Here is a 14,004-nt window from a genome sequence, read left to right on the forward strand (position 1 = left end):
TGACAGGGCTATGGAATTGGCTCTTTAGTCAAAGGACATCTTTGAAGTTATAGAAGGATTCAAATCAGTGTTGATAGGAGAATACCTGCCCAGCCCAGTTATAGATCCTCAAAGGTCTGATGTGTAAGGAAACGTCTATTTATTCATGGTTGTATTGTTTGTCTTCTTTCTTCAGTGATACTGGGAAACTTTCTCTCGTGGTTAATGGTTGATGAATTAGAGACATGGAAATGTCACTGGCCTGGAAATCAGGATACTTAGTCTTAGCTTTGCCATGACCTAGCAATCCCTTCCTAGGCTTGTGGAAAAATCAGTAGAATTCATTTACAGAGTGGTAGAACTATTGTGTGCAGGTCTATTTAACTAGGTAATAAACTGGAGAGATTGGAGAGGAAAATTACAAAACAACTAGAAGATATATTCTCTTCCTTTTAGGAGTTTGTACCTTGGACAAGTAACTTCTTTTCTCTGGGCCTCAGTTTCTATGTTTGTTGTTGTTGATCCTTCATTTTCAGAGTGGACCAATGACATCATGGGGTGATATCTTAACTTGCATGTGAATGGGATTTAAGTGAGGCAGAGTTGCACAAAGCCATCAGCCTCATTCTCTCTTCCAGAGTCACTGAAGTCAAGACAAAAGTCAAGATGATTGGCGATGGCCTGGGATGTAGTGAATGACGTTGGCATCTTTGATGTCTGACCAAGCTCTAAGAGCTGCATGGCACTTGCTTCAGTCACTTTCATGGCAATTTGAATAAAATGTTCTCATCTGCCCATTCCACTAGAGGAAGACTTCCTATGCTTGGGGGCAGACATCCCCCTAATTCACTCTCAGGTTTGAGGCCTGTTGGTTACCCTCAACCTGGATTAGCCTGTCTGCTGTGATGGCTTTACTGGGGTGTAGCTGCTGTGCATGATACAGCTTCTTGGAGCCACAGGTGAGAGTTGGGGTACAAGTGGACGCCAAAAGTGAATGAGCAGCCCTGAAAATAGCTCAGCAAGCCCTCCCACCAGAGGCACAAGTCCTCCCTGAATACCCCACATACTCCTGGTTTATAAAAAGACTTGATGGAAGTTCTTATGAATATGACCTTAGGGGCTCTCTCTGATCACAAGTTCCATGAGCTAACATTATGACACAGCTACTAAAAAGCTAATGTAATTTTAGACTACGTTACTAAAAACCTAGCATCCAGATAAAGGAAGATATTATCTCCTCTGCAGTTCACGTTATGCAAATCATCACCTCTTAGAACTCTGTTACAGTCAACTTTCAGTTCAAATGTTAAATCCTCAAGGAGGCTTCTCCTGATCTCTCCTCACCCCATTTCAATTGCTAGTGCTTTCCCCACAAAATTACTTTGTATCTGTTGTATTTATACCAATATATGTAAATGTCTCCCACAATAGTATGTAAACTTGAGGGAAGAGGCTGTTTGATTTTTCCCTTCACTTCCCCAGTACCTAGAACAGCTCCTGGCATGTAGCAAGTACATAATAAATGTTTATGGACTGACATAACTGGGAAATGGTGTTAAGTTCTTTGGACACTGTATTTTGGACATTGACAAACTACATCACACTGCAAGAAAGGTTACCAGGATACTTGATGGATCCGGAAACCATCAGATTCAACGAACTCGTATTAAGTGCCTAGTATATCACATGACAGAATGCTAGTGACTGGCTTCCATGCATGCGATACAGGATCTGCGATCAAGGAGATTATAGCCTAATAGGGGAAAGGGTAAGGAGGGAAACAACTAGGGCAGAACGGGTAGTGTAACAAATGTGAAGAAAGGAGCCAAGCATAGTGCTATGAGAAATTTGGGGAGGGAGAAATTGCTTTCACCTGGGAGGGCAGACAGGAAGGGGAGGGTAAGGGGAGGTTTCAGAGAAGCATTGACATCTCAGGCCTTGAAGTGTATGAAGTGGCATTTGAATGAAAGAATAAAATGGTAGGGCGAGCTAGGAGGGAACATGAAGGACGAAATGAGCAAAGGCACAGATGTGGAAGAGAGGGCTGGGCAAGGGTGGGGAATGTAGAGATAGCTGGTTTGACTGGAACCATAAAAAACGTGAAGAAAAGTCCCCTGCATACCAGTACTAATTAAGTTTTGACAGTGAATTAGATTCAACAAGGGTGACAATGTATAAGGAGAAAAAAAAAAGATGCTACCAATACCCACTTAGAAGTAAAAGAAGTAGCGATCAGATTGATAAGAGGAGAAATATGGGAGAAGAGTGTCCTAGAAATCCCAAGAATAGAGGTAAAAAGGAATGAATGGTTCAGCATTTAATGTCACAGAGAGCTAAGGAGCATAACAACAAGAAAAAATAATCATTCTTATTTGACAACAAGGATATCATTAGTGACTTTGGAGAGAGTTATTTCAGTTGAGAGGAAGGCAGATTGCATGTCAAAAGATTTTTTTTTTAATGGGAATGTTTAGCCCAGAGAAGTGATGAGTTAGAAGGCCTTGATAGGTGCCATCAAATACTCAAAGTATCGTTTTGTGGAAGAGAGATTAACTCTCTTGTTCTGCATAGCTCCAGAGGGCAGAACTGGGGCCAATCTGTGGAAATAATGGAGACAGAATTTGATTGAAGCTAAGGACGAACTTTCTAGCAAATAGAGCCATCCCAAAATGTAAAGGGGCTGTCTCTTGAGGTTGTGGGATCCTGTTGATTCAGAAGATCATAGACTGAGAACCAGAAGAGACCTCAAGACCATCTAGTCCAAACCTCTCATTTTATAGATGAGCAAACCAAAGCTTATGAACATTAAGTGACGTAGCCAAGGTTATAAAGGTGGTAAGCATCAGAGGCAGCATTTGAACCCAGATCCTTGAAGCTCAGAGCTGGTTTGCTTGCTTCATTTATTTGTTTACTCATTCATTTGTTTGCTTATTCATTTGCTTAGTTATTCATTCATTCATTCGTTTGTTTGTTTTGCTATACCAGACTGCCTTGACTGGAAGTATTCAATCATTGGGTGACCAGATGTCAGGAATCAAACAATAAATAAACATTTATTAAGCACTACTATGTGCCAGGTATCCTACTAAGTGTTGGGGATAAAAAAAAGAGAGATAAAAGAGAGTCCCTACCTTCAAGGAGCTTACAATCTAATGGGGGAAACAGCATGCAAACAAATAAATACAAAGCAAGCTATATACAGGCTAAATAGAAAATAATTAGCAGAGGGATGACGCTAGAATTAAGAAGGGCTAGGAAACTCTTCCTGTAAATGAAAGGACTTTGGGAATGTTGAAGAAGAGATATCTGCTTGGGTGGGAGGCTACACTAGGTGACCTCTAAGGTTCTTTCCAAATTCTGAGATTTTCTGCTTCTTTAGGATGTGCTGAGCAGACTAATCTACTCAATTGAACCTGCTTCCTCAGAAAACATTTTTCCTTTTATTTTTCCTTTACTCACTTTGGACAAGGAAGCCCTCTCATACCCTGTCTTATTATCTTGCACCTAAACTCCGCCTTCTTCATTTCCCTCAGTAGCTCACTCTCTAGGTCACACTCAATTCCTGGGAGACTGTGATCCAGTCCCCTGATTCCCTCTCACAATCTCCTCTTGGAAGAGGACTCTCTGGCAAAGTCTACCCTGGGGACTACTCTCCCTTCCCCCAAAGATGCAGAAAAAGCATGGATGCAGAAATATTTTTAAAAAGGTGTAAAGAAATGAAAAAGTATCCTTCCATCTGACAGCCAGAGCTTTGAGGTCTCTCTTCTGTATTCCACACTCAGAGCACATGCCCATTCCCCAGTGGCAGGATCTCCCTTCTCTTCCTGTAGCACTGGGAATTCTGGCCTGGAGCTCATAACAGTCATTATTTTGGCTCAGGTCTTAGTGTGAAGTAAAGTGTGAAGAAAACAACCTGACTGTACAGACAAAAAAAAAAAAAAGACATGACTAGCTCTCAGTCCTATATCCAAGAGAGCCTGACTGGCCTTCCTTTTAAATAGGCAGAGTAGGGGGTTGCCTACCAACCCTGGAAGATGTGACAGGTGTTGGTATGGCCTCTCTAGTCTCAAAAAATCTCCTTCCCCCCACTGGCTAATGTCTGTGATTCTGTAGTCTGAGAGAGGTTCTGGCCTTGATAAATCTCAAATCACAAGTCTCCTAGGAGAGCTAATATTCATCCTTATCAGTCTTATCTTACTAAGGCTAAGAATATCAGAACTGCTTTTGACCAGGAGGACCTTGGAAAATGCTTAAGGACATGCTGTACTTAAGGCTCAGGCATAGGGAGGGGAAGGAGGGACAGGAAGCAAAGAGGAACACAGAAAGGAGAGAGTAAGGGCTAAGCTAGATAATTTTAGTCATTCATACTTTAAACCTCTGCTTTTTTCTATTCACATCGATGCCGGTGAGTTGATAGAGACAGCTAGGTAGCTCATTGTCCAGATTACTGGACTTGAATTCAAATCCAGCCTCAGGGGTTTACTAGTTGTGTGACCCTGGGTGAGTCACTGGGTAAGTCTGCCTCAATTTCCTCATCTGTAAAATAGACATAACTCACAAGGTTGTTGTGAGGATAAAATGAGATAATATTTGGAAGCCACTAAAGTGCTATGTAAATCCTAGCTATTATTAGTATTATTATTAACAATTTATCAATTAACAAGTATTTATTGAGAGAGTAATTATGTGCCAGGTGATGTGCAAAGAATCAGTCAAAGAAAGTTGAGAACCATAGGATCATAGTTTTAGAGCTGAAAGTTTTAGAAGTCATCAGCCAATGTCTCTCATTTTGCAATTGAGGTATCTGAAGTTCAGAGAAGCTCAGTTATACTTTGATGGACATCTCATCATTATGGGATCCTCCTTCCACCACCCTTCCACACCTTCTTGTCCTGTGCATTTGTTCATATGTTTCTATCAATCATCCCTAGAGTATCTATCCAGTATACTGTCAACCTTCCTCTGGTTCTTTGAATATTTCACGGGTATTCCACACACACTGCCCAACTGGCATCTCTCACTACTTGACTGATCTACCTTGCTTTTCAATCATGTGTTCTTCATATTGTTTCTTCTATCACTTCTTTTATTCAAATCATCATTGACAATCTGCTCCAGAAGTATATCGTATAAGTACACATCCACATTGGGAGAAGCAAAATAACAAAATGAACATATATTTGCCAAATAATGGCATTTACTCGGTTGGATTGGAAGGCCATTGAGTTGAGAGATATTTATAAAACACTTAACACAGTGCCTGGCACATAGGTACTATATAAATGCTTCATCATCATCATCACTGCTAAGGGTGCTGGGGATACAAGAACAAAGAATGAGACAATTCTTATTGACAAAGACCTAGCATTCTAATCATAAAAACAACATGTCTACATGTCTATATATCACACACACACACACACACACACAGAGCATACCTGGAAAGGGGATTGCAACAAATAGAATGTGCCCACAGTACAGGAGAGACTTGGCTCCTTAGCCCCTGACTTGCTCTCTCCTCTCCTCTGCCTTGAGATCCAGAGCCTCATGCAAAGTACAGCTCATAATGGTATTTGCTACACAACATCTCTCTTGATCCCACCTCCATTCCACCCCCATTTTTGTTAGTGTTATTTCCCACTAGAAATTGTTTTTTAAACATTTTTTGGTTTTGGTTTTACACTATAAACCTGTTTCTTTTCTAACAAAGAATAGTGACTCATCTCAAAGTTCACACATCATTTCATAAGTCTGTCATCCAACCCTACCTCTCTACTTAAAAAAAATTAACAAATGTTTTCTATTATTTTATACAGACTTTTTATTTGTATATAAGCTATATCTGCCTTGTCCCTCACCCTCAGGGTTGACTGCAAGCTCCTCAAAGGCAGGGACTGGTTTGCTTTTATTTTTCTATCTCCAGTCCCTATCACAGCACATTGTGAATAATATTCAAATCTATGATCTCCATGATTTGGAATTTGCCTCCAGTGATGCCCATCACAATCCATCCATGCCATGCTTATACTATGTAACTCCTATTCATGTACTCCCCAAAGTTTGCCACAAGGGCTTGCCCCAACATGCTGGGGGCCTTCCTCCCCTTCTCCCAACATGGCAAGGGGGCTAATTGAGAGCTCTGATTGCCCACCTGGCATCTCTTTCTCTTGCCATGTGACTAGCCCATACTTCTTTTCTATCATACAATTCGTCCATGACATCTTTTACTCCCATTCTTCAGTTCTTCATTACGTAAATGTTGTAGCCCCATCATACCCAACATGAACCTCTCCATTGCCTTCTGTATTTGGGTGACAGTCATCTTCTGTTCTTTAGAGGCAGGAGTATGTTGTGTGTCTCTGCCATCTGGCAACACTGGTGAAATGTTAATGTTCAAAACATGGGCTTTTGCTTTCATGCAAAACTTGGGTTCAGTCAATGAACTTTTCAACTTTGGGCATATACTGTAAGTCCTTAACATGTATTTGCTGATTTGTTACATCCAGACAAAGTGGTATAAAAAAAATTAAGGAAAGATTATTTTCAGCTGGGAAGATCAGTGAAGACTTCATAGAGGAGGTAGCATGTGAGATAGCCCTTGAAGGAAGAGGAATTTTATAGGCAGAAATGAGGAAGAAAGAAATTCCATGTGGTTTGTGTGCATGCACAAAAGCATGGGAGTTCAGGAGGAAATTAAGGACCAGATAGTATATAGAGTGCATGAAGAAGAATAGTGTCAAATAAGGCTGGGAGGGTAATTTAGGGTGAGACTACAGAGAACCTCCGCAATTAGTCAAAGATTTGATATTTTATCCTAGAAGTGATGAGCAGCTGCTGAAACTTTCTGAGCAGGGGAATGGCATGATCACAACTGTTTATTAGAAAGATTGCTTTGGCATCTGTATAAAAGATGGTTCCATATTTCCACACTATGATATTTAATTCAATTCATTTGAACTCAAGCAATATTTATCAAAGACCTATCCACTGTTGGGCAGTAAGGAAACAAAGAAAAAAAATGAATTGCTCATTCCCTCAAATGATAAACCATAGAATGGACAAACTAGAATGTGTCCATCATATAATACTAACTTGGACAGATACCGCCAGTGTGGGCAATGGATTGGGCACTGAATTGAACAGGAAAAGGAGAGTGGTTGAGTGGACTGAATTACCATTAAGTGATTGAAAAATTCTTCTAATGACCCCAAGCTTCTCCCCATCCAAGGGCCATCTGTCTAATTAATTCTAATATTCTTTCAGTGATGTTGTTTTGTTGTGAGTCATGGAACATGATAATGTCCAAAGAATTCAGGTTGAGGATCATGCCAAAGACAATGGACTGGACATGGTATATGGTAGACAAGAATAGGCTATAACGTTGAAAACATTTGGACTAGATGTGCTCTGTGTCTAGTATCTTCAAACTTTAGCATTAGGATCCTAATGATAAACGCTAATTCAGGCAAAAAATATGTTATAAAGAACTGCATCAGTGAAAGAAAAGAGAGGTGGGTTGGTCATTTTGGGGGAGAAACAGAGAGACAGAAAAGGGAAGGGAATGGAACTGAGGGGAAGGGAGGGAAGGGGAGGAGAGAAAAACATAATAGATGTACCTCTTGTGATGAATTTAGAGGAATATTTAGACAAGAGTCACTTGAAATTAGAAGGAATAGATAGGCTACAATCTATGTCTTTGGACGGAATATCCCCATGGGATCACACATCTATTTGAGTATCTGAGTGAATGGGCAGACTAGAGAGGTGGGAAACAAAAAGTAGGGAGACTAGAGTCAAGGCTAGATATGGTGAAGACCTGAGTTACAGATGGTGGCCATGGGGTGGAGTGGAAATTGATACAAAAATTACAGTGGAGGCTGAGTTAATAGGATGTGGCAATAAAGTTGATATGTAATATGCTGGCCCTTAATTCTACTCTTTCTCATTCTCCTCCCTGTCCCAAAAAACCCCCAACACTATTTGTATTTTCCTCAATATTTTTTCAAATAGTTTTATTTTTATGTTTTGGAAAGACTCTATCTGTCTCTGTCTCTCTGTCTATCTGTCTCTGTCTCTTGTTCTACTGTGTTTTCCTGGCAGTTCTTCCAGGGGAGACGCACATTTGGAGCAGAAAAGGCCAAGGCAGAGACTGAGTAGCCTGGTAATATATTTGCATAATTATGTGCGAGCCGGGCATTCAGGAGAAATGGTACCAGGGGTGAGGCCCACTCCTATTTGTTCTCCTTAATTTGCTCCAAGGACTCTCTCCGCTCCTGAACCTGCCCAAGAGCACTCAATACTTTGAAGCTGCCAATATTAGCCAGGCATAAACTAGAGCCAGATTTGGTGGTTGGAAAAACAGGAGTGGGAAGAGAGGGGTAGAGTTATAAATAAAATCCTGTGACATTCATGGGTTTGTAATCAATTACGTGGCCACTTGGCCAGAGCTGCAGTACTGTAAATGTTTACACACTCGGGGTGCCTCGAGGCCTGCATGATCGTTGGGCATAGCCCATTTGGTCCACAAGTGTAGCGAAGCCTCATTTACAGGGTACCTGCGTGGTGGTGGTTGGTGAGAGCAAGGGCCCATGAACTCCTAGGGATAAGGGAACTAAAAGATGTGGTTACCGTGCGTGACAGTAAAAATGGCAGAGCTGGGGTACATTGGCATGCACATCCATTACACATGCATGCATGCTTCACTGGGGCATCTGACTCGATGCATGTCTCTTCCACATTCAATGATTTTAAAAAAGAAAGTTTTGTTGTTGCTTTTTGTTCTTGCATCAAGTTATTTCTGGATATAACCCACCCCCAACCCCCACCCCACTTGTCATCTAGGGACCTAAACCTTTCCTTGTAAAACAGAAAAAAATTAAGTGAAAACAACCAATAAAATGCCCCTCTCTTGACAGCATTGACAACATTCTGCCCCTTTCACCTTTCCTTAAAAAAACAATAGAATATTTTTTGTTATAATTGAACAATAATTCAAAAAAACCACGAACATTCCAATATACAAAGGACAAAAAAGAACGTTCTTTATAAATTCATGAATTTTTGTTATATAGTTTGTTTCTGTAAAGCATATATTAAATGCAACACAAGTCAAAAAATTGCCCTTTTTGATTTTCTTCTATCCTGAAAGTCATCTCCTGACTTTCTTTTGAGTTAAGGGAAGGTGTGTTTCATTGTCTTTTCTCTGGGATCCACGATGTTTATGACAACTATTCGGAGTTTGTCTTTCTTTTAATGTACTCTTAATTTACATTATGGTAGTCATTTTGTCTAGTTTTCATTAGTTTATTTCACTTTATTTCACTTCACATAGATCTTCCCATGTTTGTCTGAATTCCTCATATTTTTCCATTCTTAATGCATAGTGATATCCATTAATATTCAACAGTTTGTTCAAACATTCCCCAATTGATAGGCATTCATTTTGTTTCTAGTTATTTTTCACCACAAGTCCAGTCAAATCAATGAGTGGTTTTTAAAGTACTTACAGTATGCCAGGCGCTGCACCATAGAAAGGTGAAAACAGTGCTGCTGTGAATATTTTGGGTACTTATTATAATCTTCCTTCTGAATGTAACCTGGGCCCTAAAGGCCTTTGGTGTAGGACTCTCACTTGATTTGTGGAGATCAATGTCCTCTGCCTGTAGGAGGGGTAGGATGGAGTTGATGAGAGCAGAAGAGAAGAGAGATCCAGTGTTTTGGGGTTCTTCTGGCTTCCAGCTTCAGGAGATGAGATCTTCAACAAAACCTGTCTTCAGATAGCTGAAGGGAAAGAAAGACTCTCTACATCATATTGGGAAGAAGCCAATGTGAAAGGAGCTGGCAGCCTCATTCATGTCCCTGGATTCACAGCTTGCTACATACACTAGACGCTCAGCAATTTACCCTTTGAATGAGATCTTTCTCTCTCTCTGTGTCTCTCTCTCTCTCTGTCTGTCTCTGTCTCTGTCTCTGTCTCTCTCTCTGTCTCTCTCTCTCTGTCTGTCTGACTGTCTCTGTCTCTTTCTGGCTCTCTCTGTCTCTGTCTGTCTGTCTCTCATTCCCAGAAGGAGAGCTCCTTTATTCTATGTATTATCTAGTATATAATTTTCATTTATATACTTTCTCTGATTTCTGCTTTACTGTCTTCTGAGATAAAGGATTTCTTTGCTATTTGCTACATGTATTCATTATGGAACTGCTATTTGATTGGAAGGGGGTCAAGTCTTGGATATAGTGCTTTGGAACACTCTATCCCCATGAAAAAATAATAGTCAGGAGTTTGAACTTAAAAATTATATCATCTAGATTAATACTATTTAAGGGAGCAGACAGATTCAATTCTAGCCAGGTACCTCATCTCTCTGAGAAGAGTAGAGTGGCTGTAGCCCCAACTTCCTTCTTCCCCTCCTGGTAGGAATTTAAGTCTCCTTTGAAGGAATGGGGAGGAGATGATAAAGATGTCTATTCTTGCCTCCCTGGAAGCCATATTTCGATAGTCACATTTACGTGTATGTACTTATTGAATTTTCACATCCAGATGTTCTAAATCTATGTAGACCTACATTTGTTGTATTAATTCATAAGGAATTTGGACCATAGAGTTGATTTCATTAATTTGAACACAGAGAGAAAAAAGTTCAGTTTCATTTGAAAGTTCTCCTATGCACTTGATGAGAATAGCATACAATTACCATGTGTAAAGAAGGTCAGATAGTTTAATATTTCTAGGAAACTTGTGAATGTCTGCCTTGTTCATCCACTTCTCTTTCTTTCCTAATATGCTATGATTAAGTTGAATTCGATAAGACAAAGAAGAAAGAGGTCATTTAACCTCCTAATCCTTCCAACTAATGCACAAACAATTCAACACAGAGGAAAAGAAAAGGAAGAAATTAAAATGATCTGAAAGGTGAGGTTTGTCTAAGGTAGTCATCTTAAATCCTTCAGGGAGGCTTAACCAATCATGTTGTAGAAAGTAACATTCTCTCTTACCTAGTTATTTTTCTCTCTTCTAAGTGCAAGGAATTCTTCAAGTATGTACACGCATACCTCATTTGCCTGACATCTATCAGAGAAAGTGTCCTACTTAAGTGACTTTTCTAGATACCTGAAGCTTGCTCCTTTTTTGTTTTAGCACCAAAACCTTAAAAATTAACCATTTTTTTTTACTCCAAATCATTATAAAATGCAATATATGTTCTTTGATTTCCTAAGTAGAGAATACTTAGTTTATTTTATCTTTTTCCTTGATGATCCAAGGTCATCATTATGAACATCCATTCTTGCACCATCTTGTATGTGATATGCTGATAACCTCAAGGGGTTTTGAGGTGTGGGAAAGGGGTAATTTGCCCCGTACTAAATGTCAGCATAGAGATGTACATTCATGATCTTCAATCTTGTATGTATGTATGTATGTATGTATACGTGTGTTTTAAATATGTGTAGTATGTTATAATATATACATGTATATGAACACATACATATACACATGTGCATGCATGTATATGTGTATGCATACATGCTCTTTGTCTCTTAGGCTGTCAGCTGCCACTGGGATTTTATTCGCCATGTATCTAACATGCTGTCTTATTTTGTTCTTTGTCATCTGGAGAAGAACTTCAGAATGTGACTTTTCACCCAAAGAACATAGACCTTGAGCTTTGTAAAGAATCAAATGACCACTAGGGGGCGCCAAGGTGCACAGAGCTCTGGGCCTGCAGTCAGGAAGACTAATTCAAATCTGCCCTCAGACACTTACTAGCTGTGTGACCCTAGGCAAGTCACTTAATCTCTGTCTGCCTCAATTTCCTCTACTGTCAAATGGGGATAATAACAGCACCTATCTCACACTCGCAGGATGACTCTGAGAATCAAATGAGATATTATTTGTCAAGCACTTAGCACAGTGCCTGACATGCAGTAGGTGCTACATAAATGCTTATCCCCTCCACCTGCCCCTAATTTGAGTAGCTGGAAATATAATCTAATATTTTCTTTTTCTTTTTTTCGGTCATCCAGACCCGTGACTTCGTCCATCAAGGAGCTCCTAATTGGAAATTCCCTCTAAGGATGTGAATCAGCAATTCATGGGTAACTTAACAGTATTAGAGAGTTTCCTGGTACACCAAAGTGTAATGCCCTACACACACATAAAACAGATTTAGCATTACATTGGCTTATTAAGGCTGATGGCACACTAATAAGACATACTGATCAATGCACACAACCAACTTTCCTGACTATTTCACATACAAATGTCAACCCCTCTTGGAACAAAACTCCAACCTTTTTCATTAAGGTCCTGGTAAATGTGTCTCACACTGGTACTCACAACAAGGATTCCTCTCTTCCCGTTCGGAGGCAAGGTGGCAGCCTGGCAGGTCTCTGATGATTAGTGCTGCTCTCTGGGGAATAGGAGATGCTTCAATCTCTGAGTCCAGGTGCCTCTGTTGAGTTTTTATGGTACTGGCTAAGGGCATTTACAAGTTAGCTCTAAGTTCTGCTAGGTGATTAATTATGTAAGCATATGATGAAAGGAAGTTACAAGTCAAAGCTTCATTAGCCGGTGTTTATCAGTTGTTTACCAGATTTGGAGGACAGACATACTCATTACCAAACTACATGCAAGTGTAGTTGTTCTTGTAAGAGAATTACTTCTGTAACAACTATGTAAATGGCAGCCATGTGGCAAGGTGGATAGAGTGCCAGGTCTAGAGTCAGAAAGACCTGAGTTCAAATCCAGCCTCAGATATTTATTGGCTGTGTGACCCTGGACAAGTCACTTACCCCTGTTTGCCTCACTTTCCTCATCTATAAAATGAATTTGAGAAGGAAATGGCAAATTACTCTAGTGTCTTTACCAAGAAAACCCCAAATGGGGTCACGAAGAGTCAGACACCACTGAAAGATGACTAAACAATAAACAAAAAAATCACAAAATGGAATTTAAAACAAAATGGAGATGCTAAGTTAACATACTTATTCCCATTATAGAAGGTTAAGCGGTTTACACAGGATGGCCCAATTAATCTGTGTCAGAACTTGAGCTCAGGTCTTTCTAACTCCAAGACCATCCCCTCTCTGGCATGTTGCTTCTCAGCTTCCTGATAGTGAGGTATTTCTGTAACTCACTGAATGTTCACAAATCCCAGAGAATTGGAAAACACTGATGATCAGATTGGCCAACTGAGGCAGAGACTGGGGGGGCAATGTGAACAGCTCTATCAACCGTCCATAATATGACAAGTTTAGAGAAAAAGAGAGAATGTCATGGTAGGATTTAGGTGAACTAGAGCTCCCAAACTTTTAGAGTATGAGAACCTCTTTCAAATATTAAAAAAGTAATAATAATTGTGGACTTAATAATAATTCTGCTATTAGTCGATTCCATGCACAATGACAAATAGCTAGGGTGAATTCAATAATGCCTTTGCATTTTATTTTTTTAATTCATCAGAACATTTCCATACATTTAAAAAAGAGAATACATGTATTTAGTAATACAAATACTTATTCTGTGTACATAAGGTCTATATATGTTTGTGTCTTTGTTATATTACATCTTTCTACATTTTTGCTTAGAGTTAAAAATAAAAATGACAATATTGAAGGGATAGCATATGAATTAAGAACCTTTTGCTGGATTTAGCACTGGATCTATCTGCTTGCTGCCCCCATATCCCCGACACACACACACACACACACTCACACACACACATGCGCACACATACACACTTTTTTTCAGCTGATGGGTTGGAATCCAAACAAGAGGATTCCTCTTCCATCTGAAGATGGGGAAGAATCATTGTTACTTCAAACTGGATAACATCTGTGACATTAAAAGCCATTAATGAGATAAACATGTATGACCAGTCGGACTGGTCAGGTCAGCAGCGATTTATTGAGAAACATTAATTCAGCTCTTGCTGTGTGCTAGACACTGTGATAAGTACTGGGAATACAAATACAAGCAAAAAGAAAGACAATCCCTGTCCTCAAGGAGCTTACATTCTTTTTTTTTTT

Source organism: Vombatus ursinus, unplaced genomic scaffold (genome assembly GCF_900497805.2).
Source record: "Vombatus ursinus unplaced genomic scaffold, bare-nosed wombat genome assembly UNPS02000749.1, whole genome shotgun sequence".
NCBI classification, from domain to species: Eukaryota; Metazoa; Chordata; class Mammalia; order Diprotodontia; family Vombatidae; genus Vombatus; species Vombatus ursinus.